At 49.7% G+C, this 23,300-nt stretch overlaps 1 protein-coding gene across 1 annotated transcript in view; it reads right to left on the bottom strand.

The window, feature by feature from the left end:
- LOC137521999 (interferon-inducible GTPase 5-like) overlaps positions 1–18,782 on the bottom strand; it is a 98,065-nt gene extending 79,283 nt beyond the window's left edge. Inside the window, exon 1 of the mRNA XM_068241998.1 lies at positions 18,714–18,782. The gene's annotated coding sequence lies outside the window, so the exon portion shown is untranslated. The remainder of the gene's footprint in view (positions 1–18,713) is intronic.
- Positions 18,783–23,300: the final 4,518 nt, after the last annotated feature.

Below are 23,300 nucleotides of genomic sequence, written 5' to 3'. Positions count from 1 at the left end.
CTTGGAGAATTTCTAAGCACACCCCCCCCCCCCCCCCGCCACTGCCCCCAGTATAGGTAGCTAGCAGTTGCCCCCAGTATAGGTAGCTAGTTGCCCCCAGTGAAGGTAGTATAGTTGCCCCAATATAGCTAGTATAGTTGCCCCCAGGATAGGCAGCATAGCTGCTGCCCCCAATGTAGGTAGTGTTGCTGCCCCCAGTGTAGTTTGTATAGTGGCCCCCGTAGAGCTTCCCTCCAGTATAGCTAGTATAGTGGCCCCCATAGTTGCCCCAGTATAGCTAGTATAGTGGCCCACAGTTTAGATAGTATAGTTGCCTCCATTGTAGCTGGTATGGTGCCCCCCCCCCCAGTATAGGTAATATAGTGGCCCCCATAGATGCCCCCAGTGTAGCTAGTATAGTGCCCTGTGCCCCCCCCCCCCCCCCCCGTTTAGCTGCCTCCAGTATAGTGGCCCCCAGCTGCCAGCTAGTATAGTGGCCCCCAGTTTAGGTAGTATAGTTCCCCCCCCCCCCCCCCGTGTAGCTAGAAGGAGGGGTGACAGCAGGGATAGCGGCGGGGAGGGGGAAATATCCCCCCCTCCCTCACCTGGGTCCCCTCCTTCTGCCTCTCTTCTCCCCCAAAAATGCGGGCAGCGGGCCGGTGGCAGTGGGCACTGGGCAGCGAGCAGGCGAGCGCGGAGTATACTCACGTTACTTCCGCGTATCAGCCTGGAACGCTGCGTCACCGTCACGTGCCTCTACTGCGCCTCCAATGATTGGAGGCGCAGAAGAGGCACGTGACGGTGACGCAGCGTTCCAGGCTGATACGCGGAAGTAACGTGAGTATACTCCGCGCTCGCCTGCTCGCTGCCCACTGCCACCGGCCCGCTGCCCGCATTTTTGGGGGGAGAAGAGAGGCAGAAGGAGGGGACCCAGGTGAGGGAGGGGGGGATATTTCCCCCTCCCCGCCGCTATCCCTGCTGTCACCCCTCCTCCTAGCGCTGCTCTTCCCCTCCTTAGTCAGGTGTAGGGGGGTCGTGGCGACACCCCCCTGGCTGACTGGTACCCGGTGCGCCCCGCCCCCCTGCGCCCTTAGGTAGGAACGCCACTGGGTATGGGGTCCTCAGTATAGGTAGGTAGGTATGGGGTCCTCAGTATAGGTAGGTAGGTATGGGGTCCTCAGTATAGGTAGGTAGGTATGGGGCCTTCAGTATAGGTAGGTATGGGGTCCTCAGTATAGGTATGTAGGTATGGGGCCTTCAGTATAGGTAGGTATGGGGTCCTCAGTATAGGTAGGTAGGTATGGGGCCTTCAGTATAGGTAGGTAGGTATGGGGTCCTCAGTATAGGTAGGTAGGTATGGGGCCTTCAGTATAGGTAGGTAGGTATGGGGTCCTCAGTATAGGTAGGTAGGTATGGGGCCTTCAGTATAGGTAGGTAGGTATGGGGCCTTCAGTATAGGTAGGTAGGTATGGGGCCTTCAGTATAGGTAGGCAGGTATGGGGCCTTCAGTATAGGTAGGCAGGTATGGGGTCCTCAGTATAGGTAGGTAGGTATGGGGCCTTCAGTATAGGTAGGTAGGTATGGGGTCCTCAGTATAGGTAGGTAGGTATGGGGCCTTCAGTATAGGTAGGTAGGTATGGGGCCTTCAGTATAGGTAGGTATGGGGTCCTCAGTATAGGTAGGTAGGTATGGGGCCTTCAGTATAGGTAGGTATGGGGTCCTCAGTATAGGTAGGTAGGTATGGGGCCTTCAGTATAGGTAGGTAGGTATGGGGCCTTCAGTATAGGTAGGTATGGGGTCCTCAGTATAGGTAGGTAGGTATGGGGCCTTCAGTATAGGTAGGTAGGTATGGGGTCCTCAGTATAGGTAGGTAGGCATGGGGCCTTCAGTATAGGTAGGTAGGTATGGGGTCCTCGGTATAGGTAGGTAGGTATGGGGCCTTCAGTATAGGTAGGTAGGTATGGGGTCCTCAATATAGGTAGGTAGGTATCGGGCCTTCAGTATAGGTAGGTATGAGGTCCTCAGTATAGGTAGGTAGGTATGGGGCCTTCAGTATAGGTAGGTAGGTATGGGGTCCTCAGTATAGGTAGGTAGGTATGGGGCCTTCAGTATAGGTAGGTATGGGGTCCTCAGTATAGGTAGGTAGGTATGGGGCCTTCAGTATAGGTAAGTAGGTAGAATTGAAAATCTTGTAAAAAGTTATGATTAATGATGAAATAAAGCAGGCGATTATGTGGAGAAATTATCAGAGTATACAGTGTGTCCAAAATAAAATCAAAATGTTTCCTAAATTCTTTAATTGGAAATGGCTTTTACATTATCTGGACGGCCCTGGTAAATATTACCCTATTACATAGCGACCAACTGTCCCTCTTTGAGAGCCCTGTCCCTCTGTCCCTCTTTCAGGACTTTGTCCCTCTTTATATATATATTTCTCTACTAAAATGTGTTTGATTAACTCTAAACCTCATTCCCACCCTTTAAATTGATATATTACTAATTGTAAAATGTTACTATGAAGGGAAATGAACCAGGATAGAAAGGACCAGTGTGGTTTGAATTGTAAAACAACGTATTTTTCTTATGAAATCTTTATGGTATGTGTGATTAGGGGTGTGGCGGGGGGCGTGATCAGGGGTGCGGCAGGGGCGTGGCTTAAGTGTCCCTCTTTCTCATCACTAAAAGTTGGGAGGTATGCTATACCCAGTATTCCTAAGTCCTTCCCCAAGTCTGATGTCCCCAGCTTTACCCATTCAGTTCACATTATACGCTGTTAACACCCGCACTACATAGAGGGTGTAACGTACACTCTGCACATTAAATCACATATGAATCACCATAGCAGTTATAGCCGCAGCTATGGGGCCCCTAGCCAAGGGGGGGCCTAGTGGAAATGGCCGGCAGCAATAGTGGGGTCCTCAGTGATCCCCCTGAGGTGCAGAGTAATGCAAGCAGAGCAGAGGAGACGTTTACCTATACTGGGGCTACCTACTACAGTGGGTGCCCCCAGGGTATTTATACTGGAGGACTATTACTGGAAGACCCTCTGACTACCCATACTGGGGGTTACCTCATACTTGGGGCTAGAGGCCTGCAGGTCGGGTTCGGTACATGTTTCTATTTTAATTGGGTTGCGGGTCGGGTCCGGGACTGAAAACTTAGACCTGGGCAGGCCTCTACTTGGGGCCACTCTGGCTACCTATACTGGAGGGCTATTAATTACTAGAGGCCCTTCTGACTCTCCACAGGGGAGCTACCCAATATCAGGGGTACCTTTGGCTCCCTTTACTGAGTTTCTACCTAATACTGGCGATACCTCTGGCTACCAATGATGGGAGATTGCCTAATTCTGGGGGGCATCTCTGGCTTTCTAACACTGGTGTGTGTGGGAGGGCAGAAAGGTGTCTTATTTTTTGTGGGGGGCCCCAACCAGTATTTTGCTATGGGCCCCCATGGTTTCTATCTACACGCCTGCATTAAATGGTGCACGCTATTTGTACAGCATGAGGAATTGCTGTGTAACGCGCCCGTTATCAGACACATTATCCAGAAACGCACTGGAGAACGCACTTTACAACATGGAGATGTGAGCATACCTGTGCAATCACACATGCAGCAACACAGCGCCAAGCAATGGGCATAGTGTGAACACAACCTTAGTTCATGTGGTGTGACGCCATTGACACAGCCAAGATGCATGGCCTTACATTTATCAACATGACATTTTATCGCCTGCCCATATGGTTATGCTGTCTACAGGAGAGCTGTGTCATACCCCACAACTTTTTTGAGTTAAGAAAGAGGGAGAGTTTAAGACACGCCCCTGCCGCACCTCTAGCCACACCCATCATTCACAAAGAGTTCATAAGCAAAAGATGATATTTTATCATTCAAACCACACTGGTTCTATTCTTCATAGTTATTTTTTCTTCATTTTAAAATGGAAAATAAGAAATTTTAAAGGATAGGAATACATTTTAGAGTCAGTTAATTAGTAGCCGACCGCTCCACGCCAATTGGCGTGACCGCGGCCAGTGGTGCTCAGCAGAGCTCGAATATTCGAGTAGCTCGAATATTCGAGCTCTTTTCCAGCTATTCGAGCTCGGTATTCGAGCTCCGAATAGCTGCAGCTATTCGAATGGGCTATTCAAATAAACGCGAATAGCCCATTCACTATTCGCGCTATTCGAGCAAACGGCGCTATTCGAGCTCGGTACCGAGCTCGAATAGCGTCATAGCCCAGATTGATGTCCTTAGAGCCAATCAGAGGGCTCCCAGGCCCTCTGACGGCAGCCAATCACAGAGGGGGACCCTGGCCAGCCCCTACCCTATAAATAGCGGCCGCCATGTTCCGTTTCTCCGTCCTTGCCTGAGACTTGCATAGAGAGAGAGTTGCTCCTTTGTGCTTTGGCTTAGCAAGAGCTCTATTGTGGTCATTTACCTAGCGTTTTTGCTCACATACACCTCCTATACACACCTATATTGTTGTTAGTTAGTTAGACATTGTATTTTAGTTAGTAGCTTTTGTGTTACATAGAGAGAGACTCAGACAGCTGCTGCACGCTTACAGCTTTAGACCTCAGGGCCTGCCTGTGTGGGCAGCTGTTCTCTCCTGTCCTCTGTTTATTTCTCTCATCTATACCAGTATTTCTGCTGTCCTTTACTACTGATTGTATTAGTATTGTAGTTATATACTGTAACTGTACTAGGACACTCACTGTCACTGTTCACAGGCTACTAGCTGCTCCTGCGTGTGTGCACTCACTGTCTGTGTAGTGTGTACACACTACACACACTCTATTTCCTTCTGATAACTGATTGATTATTGTAATTAGTTAGTTGTACTTACCGTTACTACTTACTCTTACTGTACTAGGAGTCTAGGACACTCAGTCACTGTTCATAGGCTACTAGCTCCTGCGTGTGTGCACTCACTGTCTGTGTACACACACTACACACACTCTATTTCCTTCTGATAACTGATTGCTTATTGTAATTAGTTAGTTGTACTTACTGTTACTACTTACTCTTACTGTACTAGGAGTCTAGGACACTCAGTCACTGTTCATAGGCTACTAGCTCCTGCGTGTGTGCACTCACTGTCTGTGTACACACACTACACACACTCTATTTCCTTCTGATAACTGATTGATTATTGTAATTAGTTAGTTGTACTTACTGTTACTACTTACTCTTACTGTACTAGGAGTCTAGGACACTCAGTCACTGTTCATAGGCTACTAGCTCCTGCGTGTGTGCACTCACTGTCTGTGTACACACACTACACACACTCTATTTCCTTCTGATAACTGATTGATTATTGTAATTAGTTAGTTGTACTTACTGTTACTACTTACTCTTACTGTACTAGGAGTCTAGGACACTCAGTCACTGTTCATAGGCTACTAGCTCCTGCGTGTGTGCACTCACTGTCTGTGTACACACACTACACACACTCTATTTCCTTCTGATAACTGATTGATTATTGTAATTAGTTAGTTGTACTTACTGTTACTACTTACTCTTACTGTACTAGGAGTCTAGGACACTCAGTCACTGTTCATAGGCTACTAGCTCCTGCGTGTGTGCACTCACTGTCTGTGTACACACACTACACACACTCTATTTCCTTCTGATAACGGATTGATTATTGTAATTAGTTAGTTGTACTTACTGTTACTACTTACTCTTACTGTACTAGGAGTCTAGGACACTCAGTCACTGTTCATAGGCTACTAGCTCCTGCGTGTGTGCACTCACTGTCTGTGTACACACACTACACACACTCTATTTCCTTCTGATAACTGATTGATTATTGTAATTAGTTAGTTGTACTTACCGTTACTACTTACTCTTACTGTACTAGGAGTCTAGGACACTCAGTCACTGTTCATAGGCTACTAGCTCCTGCGTGTGTGCACTCACTGTCTGTGTACACACACTACACACACTCTATTTCCTTCTGATAACTGATTGATTATTGTAATTAGTTAGTTGTACTTACTGTTACTACTTACTCTTACTGTACTAGGAGTCTAGGACACTCAGTCACTGTTCATAGGCTACTAGCTCCTGCGTGTGTGCACTCACTGTCTGTGTACACACACTACACACACTCTATTTCCTTCTGATAACTGATTGATTATTGTAATTAGTTAGTTGTACTTACTGTTACTACTTACTCTTACTGTACTAGGAGTCTAGGACACTCAGTCACTGTTCATAGGCTACTAGCTCCTGCGTGTGTGCACTCACTGTCTGTGTACACACACTACACACACTCTATTTCCTTCTGATAACTGATTGCTTATTGTAATTAGTTAGTTGTACTTACTGTTACTACTTACTCTTACTGTACTAGGAGTCTAGGACACTCAGTCACTGTTCATAGGCTACTAGCTCCTGCGTGTGTGCACTCACTGTCTGTGTACACACACTACACACACTCTATTTCCTTCTGATAACTGATTGCTTATTGTAATTAGTTAGTTGTACTTACTGTTACTACTTAGGGCCCGTTCAGATCACAAATGCGGATGGCCATGCATGCAGAACGCACGCCATCCGCGTTTGTGTGCGTTGCGTGGCTGATCCCATCACTGAAAAGTGAATGGGACAGCCGCGCGTTTTGACAAAATCTGGGCGCAGCATGCGTTCCCGGAACGCATGCAGTGTGAACATCAGACAGTGCACTCTATGCACTGTCGGATGTCGTGCGTGTCTGCCTCCTGCACGCGTTTCCAAAACGCGGCTGGAAACGCGTGCAGTCTGAACGGGCCCTGTCTCTTACTGTACTAGGAGTCTAGGACACTCAGTCACTGTTCATAGGCTACTAGCTCCTGCGTGTGTGCACTCACTGTCTGTGTACACACACTACACACACTCTATTTCCTTCTGATAACTGATTGATTATTGTAATTAGTTAGTTGTACTTACTGTTACTACTTACTCTTACTGTACTAGGAGTCTAGGACACTCAGTCACTGTTCATAGGCTACTAGCTCCTGCGTGTGTGCACTCACTGTCTGTGTACACACACTACACACACTCTATTTCCTTCTGATAACTGATTGATTATTGTAATTAGTTAGTTGTACTTACTGTTACTACTTACTCTTACTGTACTAGGAGTCTAGGACACTCAGTCACTGTTCATAGGCTACTAGCTCCTGCGTGTGTGCACTCACTGTCTGTGTACACACACTACACACACTCTATTTCCTTCTGATAACTGATTGATTATTGTAATTAGTTAGTTGTACTTACTGTTACTACTTACTCTTACTGTACTAGGAGTCTAGGACACTCAGTCACTGTTCATAGGCTACTAGCTCCTGCGTGTGTGCACTCACTGTCTGTGTACACACACTACACACACTCTATTTCCTTCTGAAAACTGATTGATTATTGTAATTAGTTAGTTGTACTTACTGTTACTACTTACTCTTACTGTACTAGGAGTCTAGGACACTCAGTCACTGTTCATAGGCTACTAGCTCCTGCGTGTGTGCACTCACTGTCTGTGTACACACACTACACACACTCTATTTCCTTCTGATAACTGATTGATTATTGTAATTAGTTAGTTGTACTTACTGTTACTACTTACTCTTACTGTACTAGGAGTCTAGGACACTCAGTCACTGTTCATAGGCTACTAGCTCCTGCGTGTGTGCACTCACTGTCTGTGTACACACACTACACACACTCTATTTCCTTCTGATTACTGATTGATTATTGTAATTAGTTAGTTGTACTTACTGACTGTTACTACTTACTTACTGTACTAGGGACACTCACTCAGTCACTGTTCATAGGCTAGCTCCTGCGCGTGTTTGCGCGTGCGTGCACTCACTGTCTGTAGTGTACACACACTAAATTTACTTGTGATTACTACTGATTATTGTAACTGCTAGTTGTACTTCCTGACTGTTACTACTTACTTACTGTACTAGGGACACTCACTCAGTCACCTCACCCACCAACCCACTCCATTAAAGTACCCCACTTTTCACCCGCCCTTTTAAAAAACTTTTGTCTATACGCCCAAAACATCGAAGATGTCTGGAAGTGGCAGCCAGCGCGGTTTGGGCAAGGGGAAGGGCAGCAAGGGAATCAGGAGGAGAGGGAGCAGCATTGTGGCAGGCCGCGGCCGCGCCACCATGCACAGTTCCGCAGCAGCAGCAGCAGCGTCAGTGGCTAACATTCCTCCCATAGCCACTGGCCGTGGACGCCTTGGGCGCCGCCCAGCAGGAGCATCTGCAACTCACGCTGCAGAGACACAGCAGCAGCAGCGTGTAGCACCTGCTCCCATTTTCCTCCAGCCGGGTCGGAAACGTCCCATTGAGGAAAAGCATGCAGACACTGTGGTGCAACTCATGACGGAGGATGAGCAGCCCGCCATCAGCTCTGCATCCGAGGCCTCCACCCTCACCACCACCACCACCACCACCCCTGTTCGCAGCAGCCGCCCAGCAGGGTCTGGGGAGGAGGCCAGTTCACCGTCACAAGTTGGCGACCTGTCACTCAGCAGTATTTTTACCCCAGGCACCATCAGGGTATTGTCTGCTGTTGTTGGCGATTTTGAGGAGGAGATGCTGATGGGCACTTTGGGGGATGAGGGATTGGACAGCAAGACTGTGGCAACAGTCAAGCAGCCCATCCATGCATCAGGAGAGGAGTTTGGGGGGTCATCATCCCAGCAGGACATGTTTCAGGAGGGGGAGGATGATGATGACCCGGTGACAGACAGAGACTGGGTGCCACCACCTCCAGGGGATGTCGTCCTCAGCAGCTCTGAGGAGGAGGAGGAGGATGCTCTTGTGGGCCTTGCAAGGAGGCGCATCATTGCAAGCATTGGCAGCAGTAGGCAGGTCCCACAGCCTGTTGGTGTCTCAGGCTCAGCAGCAGCAGCAGCAGCATCTGCCAGTACCACCACCAGCCGCACCCAAGCCCCCCCCCAACCACCACAGGGAGACAGGCAGCAGCGCTTCCATGCCGTAGGGGGATGTTTCTGTCACCAATCTGGCGATATTTCACCATGCCCACTGTGTACAGCAAGTACGCCACTTGCAACCACTGTCAGCGGAAGTTGAGCAGAGGTGCAGACCCCTAAAGTTCAGCACCAGCTCGCTCATCAACCACCTTGCTGCGAAACATTTCCACCAGCATGAGGAGTTCCAGAGGCTGAAGGCATCTGGTGCTGGCAGTGGCACCACACCCATCACTGCACAGCCTTCAGCAGCAGCAGCAGCAGCAACAGCAGCCACCCGCCCTCCTGCTCCTCCAGCAGCACCAGCAGGAGTGCGGAAACGCACTGCTCCTCCCCCCTCTGCAACTCCTCCCGCCGACACTGAGGCCTGTTCTGGCAGCCAGTCCTCAGTGGCCTCCTCCGCTGTGTCTGCTGATTCCCGTGCCAGCAAAAGGCCACGCCAGAGCCTTTTGAGCGAGTCCTTCCAGGGGGTGGTTAGGGCTCTGCCTCCCAGCAGCCGTCGCGTGCGGCAGCTGAACGGCTTGCTGGCACGGGCCATGTGCTCCCAACTCCTGCCGTACACGCTCGTGCAGGAGGGGAGCGACATTCGTGCGCTGCTTGCTTGCGCAGCCCCAGACTGGCAGCTCCCCAGCAGACACTTTTTCTCCCGCAAGGCCATTCCTGCACTGCACCGCTTTGTGATGGCCAATGTGGAGCGAGGGCTGGAGCACGCGGTTGGTGAAAGGGTCCACGTCACCATGGACTCCTGGAGCAGCCGCTTCGGGACAGGCCGCTACCTGTCCTTCACTGTCCACTGGGTCAGCTTGGTGGAAGGGGGTGAGGATGGGAGAGCAGCAGCGGGCACAGCAGCAGCAGCAACACAGTGGGTGATGCCACCCCGCAGGGTCAGGGGAACTGCAGCAGGTTCCTCCGATCCTCTGCCATCCTCCGGCACACCTGGCCAAACCCCCCGCCTCAGCAGCAGCGTGAAGGCCCGCCACTGCCAAGCGCTGCTGCACTTGGTCAGCCTTGGGAAGACCAAGCTGACGGCAACCCATGTGTTGGCCAAACTCCAGGAGCAGGAGAGGATTTGGCTGACCCCCAGAGGCCTCAGAGTCGGAGAGGTGGTGGCCGACAATGGGGCCAATCTGGTTGCCGCAATAGACAGGGGAAACCTGACCCACATCCCCTGTCTTGCCCACGTGCTGAACCTGGTGGTGCAGAAGTTCTTGCGCACCTACCAGGGGATGGGCGAACTGCTGGAAACGGCAAGGAACGTTGTGCGTCACTTCCGGCGCTCGGCTGCAGCCTGTGCGAGCCTGGAAGACGTGCAAAAGGAGCTGGAGCTGCCACGCCATCGGCTGATCCTTGACGTTCCGACTCGCTGGAACTCCACCCTGGCGATGTTGGAGCGTCTGGTTGAACAGAAGCACGCTGTCAACCAGTACCTTGCCCTGGCCACTGTTTCCGCCGCTCAGAGAAGGGACAAGACCAGCAACATCCCGTCCATCGTCCCCGATGATGACTGGAGGCACATGCAGCAGGTGTGCTTAGTGCTGGCTCCCTTTCTGCAGGCCACTAACATGGTGAGCAGGGACCATGCTATGGTCTGCGAGTGGGTGCCCCTGGTTTGTCTGCTGAACAGGGCCCTCGATGCTTTGCTGGAACAGGGATCGGCAGCCTTGGACTAGCAGGAGCGGCAAGCAGCTGCACAGTCCACCTCTGAGGGGGAGGAGGAGGAGGACTTGGTGGAGGTCCCTGACCTTGCTGCTGATGAGGGGGAGCAGCACAGTGCAGCTGAGTTGGTGCGGGGGTGGAGAGAGGATGAGGCTGACGAGGCAGAGGAGGAGGAGGAGGATGAGGACAGCAGCACTGCCGTCGATGTGCCAGCAGGCGTGGCCCGCCTCTTCCTAATGGCAGCGCACATGCTGAGGTGCCTGTGCAGGGACCCCAGGGTGATCCAGATGAAGCAGAGGGAGGACATCTGGATCAGCATGATGTTGGACCCACGCCTCAAGGGGAAGTTGAGCCAGTTCCTGCCGCCTGCAGGAGAAGACCCAGCGCAACAAATAAGGAGCTTGCAGCAGGCCCTTGTTGAGCGCTTGGAGGAAGCCTTCCCCCAGCCTTCCACCCCCACTGTCCAGCAGCCAGCACAGAGGCAGCAGCAGGTGCCTGCATCCAGCAGCAAGCGCCCCACAGACCTGCTGTCTCTCAGCCACGAGCTCTACAGGACTGTAGAGGCTCCGGCAGCAGTGACTAGAGAGGAGGTGCATGCAGCAGCATCCTCCTCCGGTCACAGCCAGCGCCTGACCCGCATGGTGGCTGACTACATGGAGTCCTACAGCGGGCTTGACAGCGATTCCCCTGTTGATCCCATGGAGTATTGGGTCAAGCGCCTGGAGATCTGGAGCGAGCTGGCGCAGTACGCCCTGGAAGTGCTGTCCTGCCCCCCCTTCCAGCGTGCTGTCCGAGCGCTGCTTCAGTGCAGCTGGTGGCGTGGTCACCGAGAAACGCTTACGTCTGTCTCACAAGTCTGTGGACAGACTGACGTTTCTCAAGATGAACCAGGCGTGGGTGGAAGGCGAGTTCCTGGCCCCTGTTGTCGGCGAGAGGGGGACATGAACTGGCTGCCGGAAGAACCATCGTTAATGTGCCTTACCACCCTTTACCACCTCCTGGCTCCTGCTCACTAAGCCAGCCTGGTTCACTTTGACTATTACGTCGCCTGCAGCCACACATTTTACACCTACAGTGGGCTGCTGTGTACTGCCCTTCTGCTGTCTGTCTGTGTTTCCCACTGCCAGGGTACACAGAATTACCTTCTGCTGCCACTCTGCCACCAGCTATTACGTCAAATAATAGCTATATTGGTTGTAAAACCAAAACTAAAAAAAACATTAAAAAAAAAAAAGGTTTAATTTTTCTGAGGTGCCCGGGTTGAAAACTGTGTTGTCCCAGTTGTGTATTGGACACGATGTGGGCTGCACGACCGCTGTCTGGGACCTCCTGTTGTGTTTATTTACAGCCCTGGTATCACCGCTAGGTACCAGGGCTATTATGTCACGCTGCCTACCTGCTGCCACACTCACACTGCTCCTCCTCCATTCCTCCTCCTGCTGCTGCTGCTGTCTGTCTGTGTTTCCCACTGCCAGGGTACACAGAATTACCTTCTGCTGCCACTCTGCCACCAGCTATTACGTCAAATAATAGCTATATCTGTGTAATTGGTTGTAAAACCAAAACCAAAAAACCATTAAAAAAAAAAAGGTTTAATTTTTCTGAGGTGCCCGGGTTGAAAACTGTGTTGTCCCAGTTGTGTATTGGACACGATGTGGGCTGCACGACCGCTGTCTGGGACCTCCTGTTGTGTTTATTTACAGCCCTGGTATCACCGCTAGGTACCAGGGCTATTATGTCACGCTGCCTACCTGCTGCCACACTCACACTGCTCCTCCTCCATTCCTCCTCCTGCTGCTGCTGCTGTCTGTCTGTGTTTCCCACTGCCAGGGTACACAGAATTACCTTCTGCTGCTACTCTGCCACCAGCTATTACGTCAAATAATAGCTATATCTGTGTAATTGGTTGTAAAACCAAAACCAAAAAACCATTAAAAAAAAAAAGGTTTAATTTTTCTGAGGTGCCCGGGTTGAAAACTGTGTTGTCCCAGTTGTGTATTGGACACGATGTGGGCTGCACGACCGCTGTCTGGGACCTCCTGTTGTGTTTATTTACAGCCCTGGTATCACCGCTAGGTACCAGGGCTATTATGTCACGCTGCCTACCTGCTGCCACACTCACACTGCTCCTCCTCCATTCCTCCTCCTGCTGCTGCTGCTGTCTGTCTGTGTTTCCCACTGCCAGGGTACACAGAATTACCTTCTGCTGCCACTATGCCACCAGCTATTACGTCAAACAATAGCTGCTCACATAATTACTCCTCCATTCCTCCTGCTGCTGCTGCTGTCTGTCTGTGTTTCCCACTGCCAGGGTACACAGAATTACCTTCTGCTGCCACTCTGCCACCAGCTATTACGTCAAATAATAGCTATATCTGTGTAATTGGTTGTAAAACCAAAACCAAAAAACCATTAAAAAAAAAAAGGTTTAATTTTTCTGAGGTGCCCGGGTTGAAAACTGTGTTGTCCCAGTTGTGTATTGGACACGATGTGGGCTGCACGACCGCTGTCTGGGACCTCCTGTTGTGTTTATTTACAGCCCTGGTATCACCGCTAGGTACCAGGGCTATTATGTCACGCTGCCTGCCTCATTGACTGCCTGCTGCCACACACTCATCCTCCTTCTCCTGCTGCTGAATTTACCTCCTGCTGTCTGTGTGTTTCCACTGCCAGGGAGCACATACAATGGCGCTTCCAACATGCGTGCGCCCACCAGCTATTTGTTACGCTCAAAAATAGCTGCATTTCTTTAAAAAAAAAAATGGAAAGAGAAATAAGTGAAGAAGAAGAAGACGATATAGAAAAAGGAGAAGGAGAAGAAGAAGAAGAAGAAGAAGAAGAAGATGAAGATGAAGAAGATGATGAAGATGAAGATGAAGATGAAGATGAAGATGAAGATGAAGATGAAGATGAAGATGAAGTATATACAGTACTGAACAAAATTCTGGACACAACTTCTCTTTCCACCTTTTTTTTTTTTAAAGGAACATCCCCACATAATCACTTGCTGTTGTTACTTGGAAAAAAAGATGTTTCTTGCATCATTCACCCTCAAAACAAGTGTTGGAAGCTATTTAAGGCCAATTCGAATAGTCAGCTCGAATAATGAGCTCGAATACCGACTCGAATAGTCAGCTCGAAGTCCGAGGTCGAATCGAATAGTAAAAATTATTCGACTCGAATATTCGACTGACCTCGAATAATTTACTATTCGAATTCGACCAAACTCGAATTTTAAAAAGGGGTATTTGAGCACCACTGACCGCGGCGACAGCCCCAGGACCGCTCCACCTTCAGTCTCCCAGCAGCGATCGGCATTCGGAGACTGTTAGACGGCGAAACTGCCATCTAATTAGGATGTACAGTGCAGCAATCTAAGACATGGCTGTCCCCATGGGGCACACGGAAGCGATCGGTAGTCATAGGCTGAAGCCTATCACAGAATATTAAAGAAATAGGTCAATTTATTAAAAAAATTATAATAAAAATATTTTCAAAAAAAAACAAAACCAAACAAACAAACAAACATTGGGGGAGCAATCAGACCCCAAACTGAGAGCTCTGTAGGTGGGGAGAAAGGGGGGGGGGATGTGCTGAGTTGTTCGGCCCTGCAGTAAGGCCTTAAAGAGGAATTCCAGTGAAAATAATGTAATAAAAAACGTACTTCATTTTTACAATAATTATGTATAAATGATTTAGTCAGTGTTTGCCCATTGTGAAATCTTTTAAATCCCTGATTTACATTCTGACATTTATTACATGGTGGCATTTTTACTGCTGACAGGTGATGTAGCTGCTGCATGCTGTTTTGGCAGTTGGAAACAGCTGTAAACACCTATTTCCCACAATGGAGCAAGGCTCACAGACAGGAAACTGCCAGGAGTACCACGGTCCTCAGAGTTTCTTGTGGGAGGGGTTTCACCACAATATCAGTCATACAGCGCCCCCTGATGGTCTGTTTGTGAATAGGAATAGATTTCTCATGTAAAAGGGGGTAGCAGCTACTGATTGGGATAAAGTTCAATTCTTGGTCGGAGTTTCTCTTTAAAGCTGCAGTGGCCCAATTGAAGAAAAATGGTCTGGTCTTTAAGGGGGTTTAACAAGACGGTCCTCAAGTGGTTAAACACACTTTTCAGGAGAAAAGTACATGTATTTACACAAATCTGTACATGGGTCCTGAAAGAGGGACAAATGAGGAGGAAAAGGGGACAGAGGGATATGGTTTCCAAAGAGGGACCGTCCCTCCGAAGAAAGGGACAGTTGGGAGTGATGCTATGTCATAGTAATATTAGGAGCACTGCTTGGATAGAGGTAATGGGTTGTAATATGTGAAATACTGCAGATTCTGCCATGTCACATGCAGCTACGCTACGTTACACAATATGCTGTTTATTTCTCTTGTCTGGGCAGACAGCTGTGCTGGAGGGGGCGGGGCTGGCACGTGATGATGGGCGGGGCTGTGCTGGATGGGCGGGACTGGCACGTCAGTTACATAAGACAGCTCTGCATTGTGAGAATACAATCACAGCTACTTCCTCCCATAAATAGCTCTGCTAAATGGCTTCCAGTTACCATAAAGAGAAAAGGAAGCCAGCTGACAATGCAGAGTACTATTTTACAACAACTATGAAACGGCACTTATATTGGGTAATTATAGCTTCTCCCAAATACAGATATCATTAGGAATTAAACACTTCAAAAATAAGGCCTTTATTACTATTATTATAATTATTATGCTTTTTATATAGATGACATTTTCAGCAACACGTTACAGAGCATGTTAAAGTGTATTTGAGGTGAACCTCCGGTACAAAAACATACTTACCTAAGCGAGAGGCCTCTGGATCCTATAACGGCTTCACCCCATCCCAGCCCACTTTTACAGAGCATGGACCATCCCAGCCATGATGTTCTGGAAGGTCCCGGTGAGCAGCAGCGAGGAAGACACAGGAACAGGGCAGTTTCTAGACTAAATTGCACCCAGGACGAGGGTGTAAAAATTGCGCCCCCTCCCCCCCCCCCCCCCCAGTGGACTCACGAACCCTGACTCTTTAGGGACAGTCACACAACCAGGAAACACAGAGGCAAAGAGAGCCCGGAAAGCCGACTCCTCCATGGGCGCCGAACACATGCAGCCTGCAGTACCGCTACAGGACATCAGGTGTCATCACACGGTGGTGACGTGATGATGACTTGACGTCTGACGCAGGCAGCCCAGGAGGAGTCAAGGAAGGTGATCGCGCTGGTAATCTTCTTCTTCCATTTGGCTGCACCGCGCGTCACCAGCTCCCTAGCGGTTATGTCCTTCTTCCTGCTCCCCCCTTCTTCTACTTGCCAGTCTGCACCCAGGGCGGTCGCCCTGCCTGTACTGCACAAGAAACTGCCCTGCACGGTAAGACTCTACAGGATGGATCCAGAGGCTTCTGTCTTCCTAGGTAAGTATGTTTCTGAAACCGAACTTTGGCTCAGGTTTTTTTCTTATAAATCACACCTGAACTAAGAATAAATGTCAGAGCTGGCCATACTTTTAGGTTCTTCAGTTTCCCTGCAACCTCTGTAGCCCCTCAGCTTTGTGGTAGACCCCCCCCCCCCCCAACCGCTCTGTTTTTCCATTGTTGCCTGATAAATAATTTCTGCTTTTTTTTTTTTTTTTGCATTCTTTTCATAATAAAGCAAACATCTTAGATGATATACAGATCTACACTGCAGGTGGGCCAATTTGGAATGTAAACTCTAACTTCGGAGCCGTACTGTTGTAATACGTGCAGAATGCAATTTGGCATGGTCTTCCTGATGTATAACTTTGCATGAAGAAGACAACATATATGGCTTCAATATCTTTGACTGTTGTTCAGAATGAATGGCTCCTTCCCAGATGTATAAACCCCCTTTGCTATGTGTACTAAGCTGACTGAGCGTCACCCTTCCCAGAGGATCTAGGATTTCAGGCCGTGGCAGGCCACAGGACAGTTTTATACTTTGCCTTAAGTTAGGTTCAGTCGGACGTTGCTTTACCTGTGACAGCAGAGATACAACGCGACAGAAAGGGACAGCAACGTCACACAACATCACCGTGCGTTGGGTCAGGTACAGTGACGTATACAGCCAAAGAAAAGTATGCTCCATTTTTTACTGTTAACGTTCACATTTAGCAGCGTCACACTGCATGCAACCACAACACAAGGGCCGCAGTGTGAACACTGCTATAGGTGGTGCATTTCAGCAATCTGTCCTAAATTATCTTGGGCCAAGAGAAGGCGGCAATGTTTTTGCATCATGTTTAAATAATGTTCTTTTGTGTATGATATAATTTGACTTGCATTTGGAAATTTAGCAATGAAATGTGATAACAGACAGTGGTTTTACATGTGCACATGTGAGTCTTTGCACTGACTTTCACTACAAAATAATACGGTACTTATTTTTATTGAAGTACTTATTGGTCTTACCCCATACCCATCTTTATTTCTCCTACCTCCCTTTGTTTTATGTGGATATTGGGCATGATGGGGGGGGGGGGGGGTTATTTGTGTATCATCAGCAGATAGGCGATACTGGAACCACACCTACATGATACGCTGATCAGGGCTGTAGTTATAGGTGGAGGAGGATTTGCGGCCCCCTCCTACACTGCGCCCTGAGGCTGGAGCCTCTCTCGCCTCTGCCTCGGCACGGCCCTGCGTCCCCTCCTACACTGCGCCCTGAGGCTGGAGCCTCTCTGCCTGGCCCTGTACAGTATTATGGTGTGTGATGTTATTGGGAGGAAGGAGGGTGATGGGAGTGATAGCTGAGTGACCTTTGTGCCCCTCCTACACTGCACCCTGAGGCTGGAGCCTCTCTCGCCTCTGCCTCGGCGCGGCCCTGCGTCCCCTCCTACGCTGCGCCCTGAGGCTGGAGCCTCTCTGCCTGGCCCTGTACAGTATTATGGTGTGTGATGTTATTGGGAGGGAGGAGGGTGATGGGAGTGATAGCTGAGTGAGTTGTGCGCCCCCTCCTACACTGCGCCCTGAGGCTGGAGCCTCTCTGCCTGGCCCTGTAAAGTATTATGGTGTGTGATGTTATTGGGAGGGAGGAGGGTGATGGGAGTGATAGCTGAGTGAGTTGTGAGCGCCCTCCTACACTGCGCCCTGAGGCTGCAGCCTCTCTGCCTGGCTCTGTACAGTATAATGGTGTGTGATGTTATTGGGAGGGAGGAGAGTGATGGGAATGATAGCTGAGTGAGTTGTGCCCCTCCTACACTGCACCCTGAGGCTGCAGCCTCTCTGCCTGGCCCTGTACAGTATTATGGTGTGTGATGTTATTGGGAGGGAGGAGGGTGATGGGAGTGATAGCTGAGTGAGTTGTGCGCCCCCTCCTACACTGCGCCCTGAGGCTGGAGCCTCTCTGCCTGGCCCTGCACAGTATAATGGTGTGTGATGTTATTGGGAGGGAGGAGGGTGACTGGAGTGATAGCTGAGTGAGCTGTGTGCTCCCTCCTACACTGCGCCCTGAGGCTGGAGCCTCTCTGCCTGGCCCTGTACAGTATTATGGTGTGTGATGTTATTGGGAGGGAGGAGGGTGATGGGAGTGATAGCTGAGTGAGTTGTGCGCCCCCTTCTACACTGCGCCCTGAGGCTGGAGCCTCTCTGCCTGGCCCTGTACAGTATTATGGTGTGTGATGTTATTGGGAGGGAGGAGGGTGATGGGAGTGATAGCTGAGTGAGTTGTGCGCCCCCTCCTACACTGCGCACCAGAGGCTGGAGCCTCTCTCTCCTCTGCCTTGCCCCACCCTGTGTGTGCCCCTCCTACACTGCGCCCTGAGGCTGGAGCCTCTCTCACCTCTGCCTTGCCCCATCCTGTGTGTGCCCCTCCTACACTGCGCCCTGAGGCTGGAGCCTCTCTCACCTCTGCCTTGCCCCACCCTGTGTGTGTCCCTCCTACACTGCACCCTGAGGCTGGGGCTTCTTGCGCCTCCTCCTCAGCCCCGCCCTGTGCCCCCTCCTACACTGTGCCCTGAGGCTGGAGCCTCTCTCGCCTCTGCCTGGCCCTGGCTCTATGTGTATTTTCAGTCTATTAGTGTCAGATCTTAGAATGACCAAGGATGTACCTGAAGGGAGTTTGGTGGAGACAGTCACATTTTGTTCTGGACTTCTGTGACACGGAACACTGAATTCCGTCAGCTGTGTGCCGGGTGTGTGACGGCAAAGGTTCTATTCCTCATTCATACCAGCGATGTCACCCTCTGTCACTCTATACTCGTCTGCAGGCCAGTGCGGGAGGGTGACAGGGGGAGGGGGGGGGGCTACTCCAGCGCACATTCAGCCGGCAGACGTAGAGAATAAGCAGCCAGCTAATGCTGAGTCCTGGAGGTGAAGGAGGAGTGGAGGGTCTCAGCGGAGCCCCCTCCAGACCCACCAGCTGTGTGTGTCAACTCTGACATTCAACACCTCCCAAGAAAACCAGATCTCCTCTCCCATAATACCAGCTTCTGAAAATACCCCCTCACATCACCCAGTGCTGCTGCTGAATCAGGGAGAAGGCCAGAGGGAGCCTCATGCGACCCAAGGTCATCAGCCAATCACACGCTGCCATGTGCACAGGAAACGCAGAACATCTCACACTCCACTGCAGTTGGATAGTCTGCAACGACATTTATTGTACAGTCCCGCTTATCCAGAACTGCTATCCCGTGGCTGAACGAGGGTTTTATCACCCCCAAATCTTAGGGCAAAAATCCACGACTTTCCTGGTTTTGGATTTTGCTGCCCGGGGAGGCAGAGCTTTCTGCAGTAGCTCGGCCTCTCCTCGCGCCAATCCACCGCGGATCTCCGCCTCTCTCCCGCCCCTCTCAATGAAAGAAGACTGAGAGGGGCGGGGAGAGGCAGCGATCAGTGTGGATTGATGCGAGGAGAGGCCGAGCTACTGCAGAAAGCTCTGCTTCTTACAGGAAATGCTCCCCGGTTTTTGCCCCGGGGATTCGAGAGTGATAAAACTCTTGTTTTGCCGCGGGATAGCATAGTTTTAGCCCTGACGATCATTCTTAACCACTTTATCCACCACTACAGTATATCTACATCCTCTGTGACTTCATGTAAGCCATATGTCAGTAGATCTACCGACTTGTAGCAGAAACAGTGCTGTGCAGGATTGGGCTTGCTCTGATGTAGTGTTGGGCGAACAGTGTTCGCCACTGTTCGGGTTCTGCAGAACATCACCCTGTTCGGGTGATGTTCGGGTTCGGCCGAACACCTGATGGTGTTCGGCCAAACTGTTCGGCCATATGGCCGAACTAAGAGCGCATGGCCGAACGTTACCCGAACGTTCGGCTAGCGCTGTGATTGGCCGAACGGGTCACGTGTAGTGTTGGGCGAACATTTAGATGTTCGGGTTCGGGCCGAACATGGCCGAACTCCGAACATAATGGAAGTCAATGGGGACCCGAACGTTCGTGCTTTGTAAAGCCTCCTTATATGCTACATACCCCAAATTTACAGGGTATGTGCACCTTGGGAGTGGGTACAAGAGGAAAAAAAAATTAGCAAAAAGAGCTTATAGTTTTTGAGAAAATCGATTTTAAAGTTTCAAAGGGAAAACTGTCTTTTAAATGCGGGAAATGTCTGTTTTCTTTGCACAGGTAACATGCTTTTTGTCGGCATGCAGTCATAAATGTAATACATATAAGAGGTTCCAGGAAAAGGGACCGGTAACGCTAACCCAGCAGCAGCACACGTGATGGAACAGGAGGAGGGTGGCGCAGGAGGAGAAGGCCACGCTTTGAGACACAACAACCCAGGCCTTGCATGAGGACAAGAAGCGTGCGGATAGCAATTTGCATTTTGTCGCCATGCAGTCATAAATGTAATACAGATGAGAGGTTCAATAAACAGGGACCGGAAACGCTAACCAATCACAGATGTTCATTGTTCATGTTACTTGGTTGGGGTCCGGGAGTGTTGCGTAGTCGTTTCCAATCCAGGATTGATTCATTTTAATTTGAGTCAGACGGTCTGCATTTGCTGTGGCGGATACGCCGATCTGTGACGATGCCTCCGGCAGCACTGAAACAGCGTTCCGGCATAACGCTGGCTGCCGGGCAAGCCAGCACCTCTATTGCGTACATTGCCAGTTTGTGCCAGGTGTCTAGCTTCGATACCCAATAGTTGAAGGGTGCAGATGGATTGTTCAACACAGCTACGCCATCTGACATGTAGTCCTTGACCATCTTCTCCAGGCGATCGGTGTTGGAGGTGGATCTGCACGCTTGCTGTTCTGTGTGCTGCTGCATGGGTGTCAGAAAATTTTCCCACTCCAAGGACACTGCCAATACCATTCCCTTTTGGGCACTAGCTGCGGCTTGAGTTGTTTGCTGCCCTCCTGGTCGTCCTGGGTTTGCGGAAGTCAGTCTGTCGGCGTACAACTGGCTAGAGGAGGGGGAGGATGTCAATCTCCTCTTTAATGTCTCCACAAGGGCCTGCTGGTATTCTTCCATTTTGACCTGTCTGGCTCTTTCTTCAAGCAGTTTTGGAACATTGTGTTTGTACCGTGGATCCAGAAGGGTATATACCCAGTAATTGGTGTTGTCCAGAATGCGCACAATGCGTGGGTCACGTTCAATGCAGTCCTAGGCCGAAGAGGTCATAGCCTAGGGTCACAAAACCTGTTTATTGGGCAATTTAAATGGTGGCGATTCTGACGTACATAAATCGCAGCAATGGCCGTTAGCAACGTCTGAATCTCACGAAATGTCTCATGCAGGTAGAAGACATATTGTTAGACTTGGGCTCCAAAGATGGGTTCCCTACATCTCTGCAAACCAGAGTTACAGGGCTCCAAATTTGGTAAAATCCCCCATAGGCTTTCATTGGGCCTCCTATTTACAGTTCCAAAATCTCACATCTTTTCAAAGGGCAATTACTCAGCAGTGGCAAATTTTCTAGCATTGTAGGGACCCTTAGAGGGAACATGACTGGTGAGTTTCGGGCCCCTAGGCCAAAGAGGTCATAGCCTAGGGTCACAAAAACCTGTTTATTTGGGCTATTTCAATGGTAGTGATGGTGACGTACATAAATCGCAGCAATGGCCGTTAGCAAAGTCTGAATCTCACGAAATGTCTCATGCAGGTAGAAGACATATTGTTAGACTTGGATTCCAAAGATGGGGTCCCTACATCTCTGCAAACCAGAGTTACAGGGGTCCAAAATTGGTAAAATCCCCCATAGGATTTCATTGCCTCCCTATTTCACTTTCCAAAATCTCACATCTTTTCAAAGGGCAATGGCTCAGCAGTACCAAATTTTCTAGCATTATAGGGACCCTTAGGGGGAACATGACTGGTGAGTTTCGGGCCCCTAGGCTGAAGAGGTCATAGCCTAGGGTCACAAAAACCTGTTTATTTGGGCTATTTCAATGGTAGTGATGGTGGCGTACATAAATCTCAGCCATGGCCGTTAGCAAAGTCTGAATCTCACGAAATGTCTCATGCAGGTAGAAGACATATTGTTAGACTTGGATTCCAAAGATGGGGTCCCTACATCTCTGCAAACCAGAGTTACAGGGGTCCAAAATTGGTAAAATCCCCCATAGGATTTCATTGCCTCCCTATTTCACTTTCCAAAATCTCACATCTTTTCAAAGGGCAATGGCTCAGCAGTACCAAATTTTCTAGCATTGTAGGGACCCTTAGGGGGAACATGACTGGTGAGTTTCGGGCCCCTAGGCCAAAGAGGTCATAGCCTAGGGTCACAAAAACCTGTTTATTTGGGCTATTTCAATGGTAGTGATGGTGGCGTACATAAATCTCAGCCATGGCCGTTAGCAATGCCTGAATCTCACGAAATGTCTCATGCAGGTAGAAGACATATTGTTAGACTTGGATTCCAAAGATGGGGTCCCTACATCTCTGCAAACCAGAGTTACAGGGGTCCAAAATTGGTAAAATCCCCCATAGGCTTTCATTGGGCCTCCTATTTACCGTTCCAAAATCTCACACCATTTCAAAGGGCAATGGCTCAGCAGTGGCAAAACACACCAGTCATGATCCCCCTAAGGGTCCCTACAATGCTAGAAAATTTGGTACTGCTGAGCTATTGCCCTTTGAAAAGATGTGAGATTTTGGAAAGTGAAATAGGGAGGCAATGAAATCCTATGGGGGATTTTACCAATTTTGGACCCCTGTAACTCTGGTTTGCAGAGATGTAGGGACCCCATCTTTGGAATCCAAGTCTAACAATATGTCTTCTACCTGCATGAGACATTTCGTGAGATTCAGACGTTGCTAACGGCAATGGCTGAGATTTATGTATGCCACCATCACTACCATTGAAATAGCCCAAATAAACAGGTTTTTGTGACCCTAGGCTATGACCTCTTTGGCCTAGGGGCCCGAAACTCACCAGTCATGTTCCCCCTAAGGGTCCCTACAATGCTAGAAAATTTGCCACTGCTGAGTAATTGCCCTTTGAAAAGATGTGAGATTTTGGAACTGTAAATAGGAGGCCCAATGAAAGCCTATGGGGGATTTTACCAAATTTGGAGCCCTGTAACTCTGGTTTGCAGAGATGTAGGGAACCCATCTTTGGAGCCCAAGTCTAACAATATGTCTTCTACCTGCATGAGACATTTCGTGAGATTCAGACGTTGCTAACGGCCATTGCTGCGATTTATGTACGTCAGACTCGCCACCATTGAAATTGCC

Source organism: Hyperolius riggenbachi, chromosome 6 (assembly GCF_040937935.1).
Source record: "Hyperolius riggenbachi isolate aHypRig1 chromosome 6, aHypRig1.pri, whole genome shotgun sequence".
Taxonomy (NCBI): Eukaryota; Metazoa; Chordata; class Amphibia; order Anura; family Hyperoliidae; genus Hyperolius; species Hyperolius riggenbachi.
Note: the sequence above shows the minus strand (reverse complement) of the source record. Positions and strands in the feature narration are given on the sequence as shown.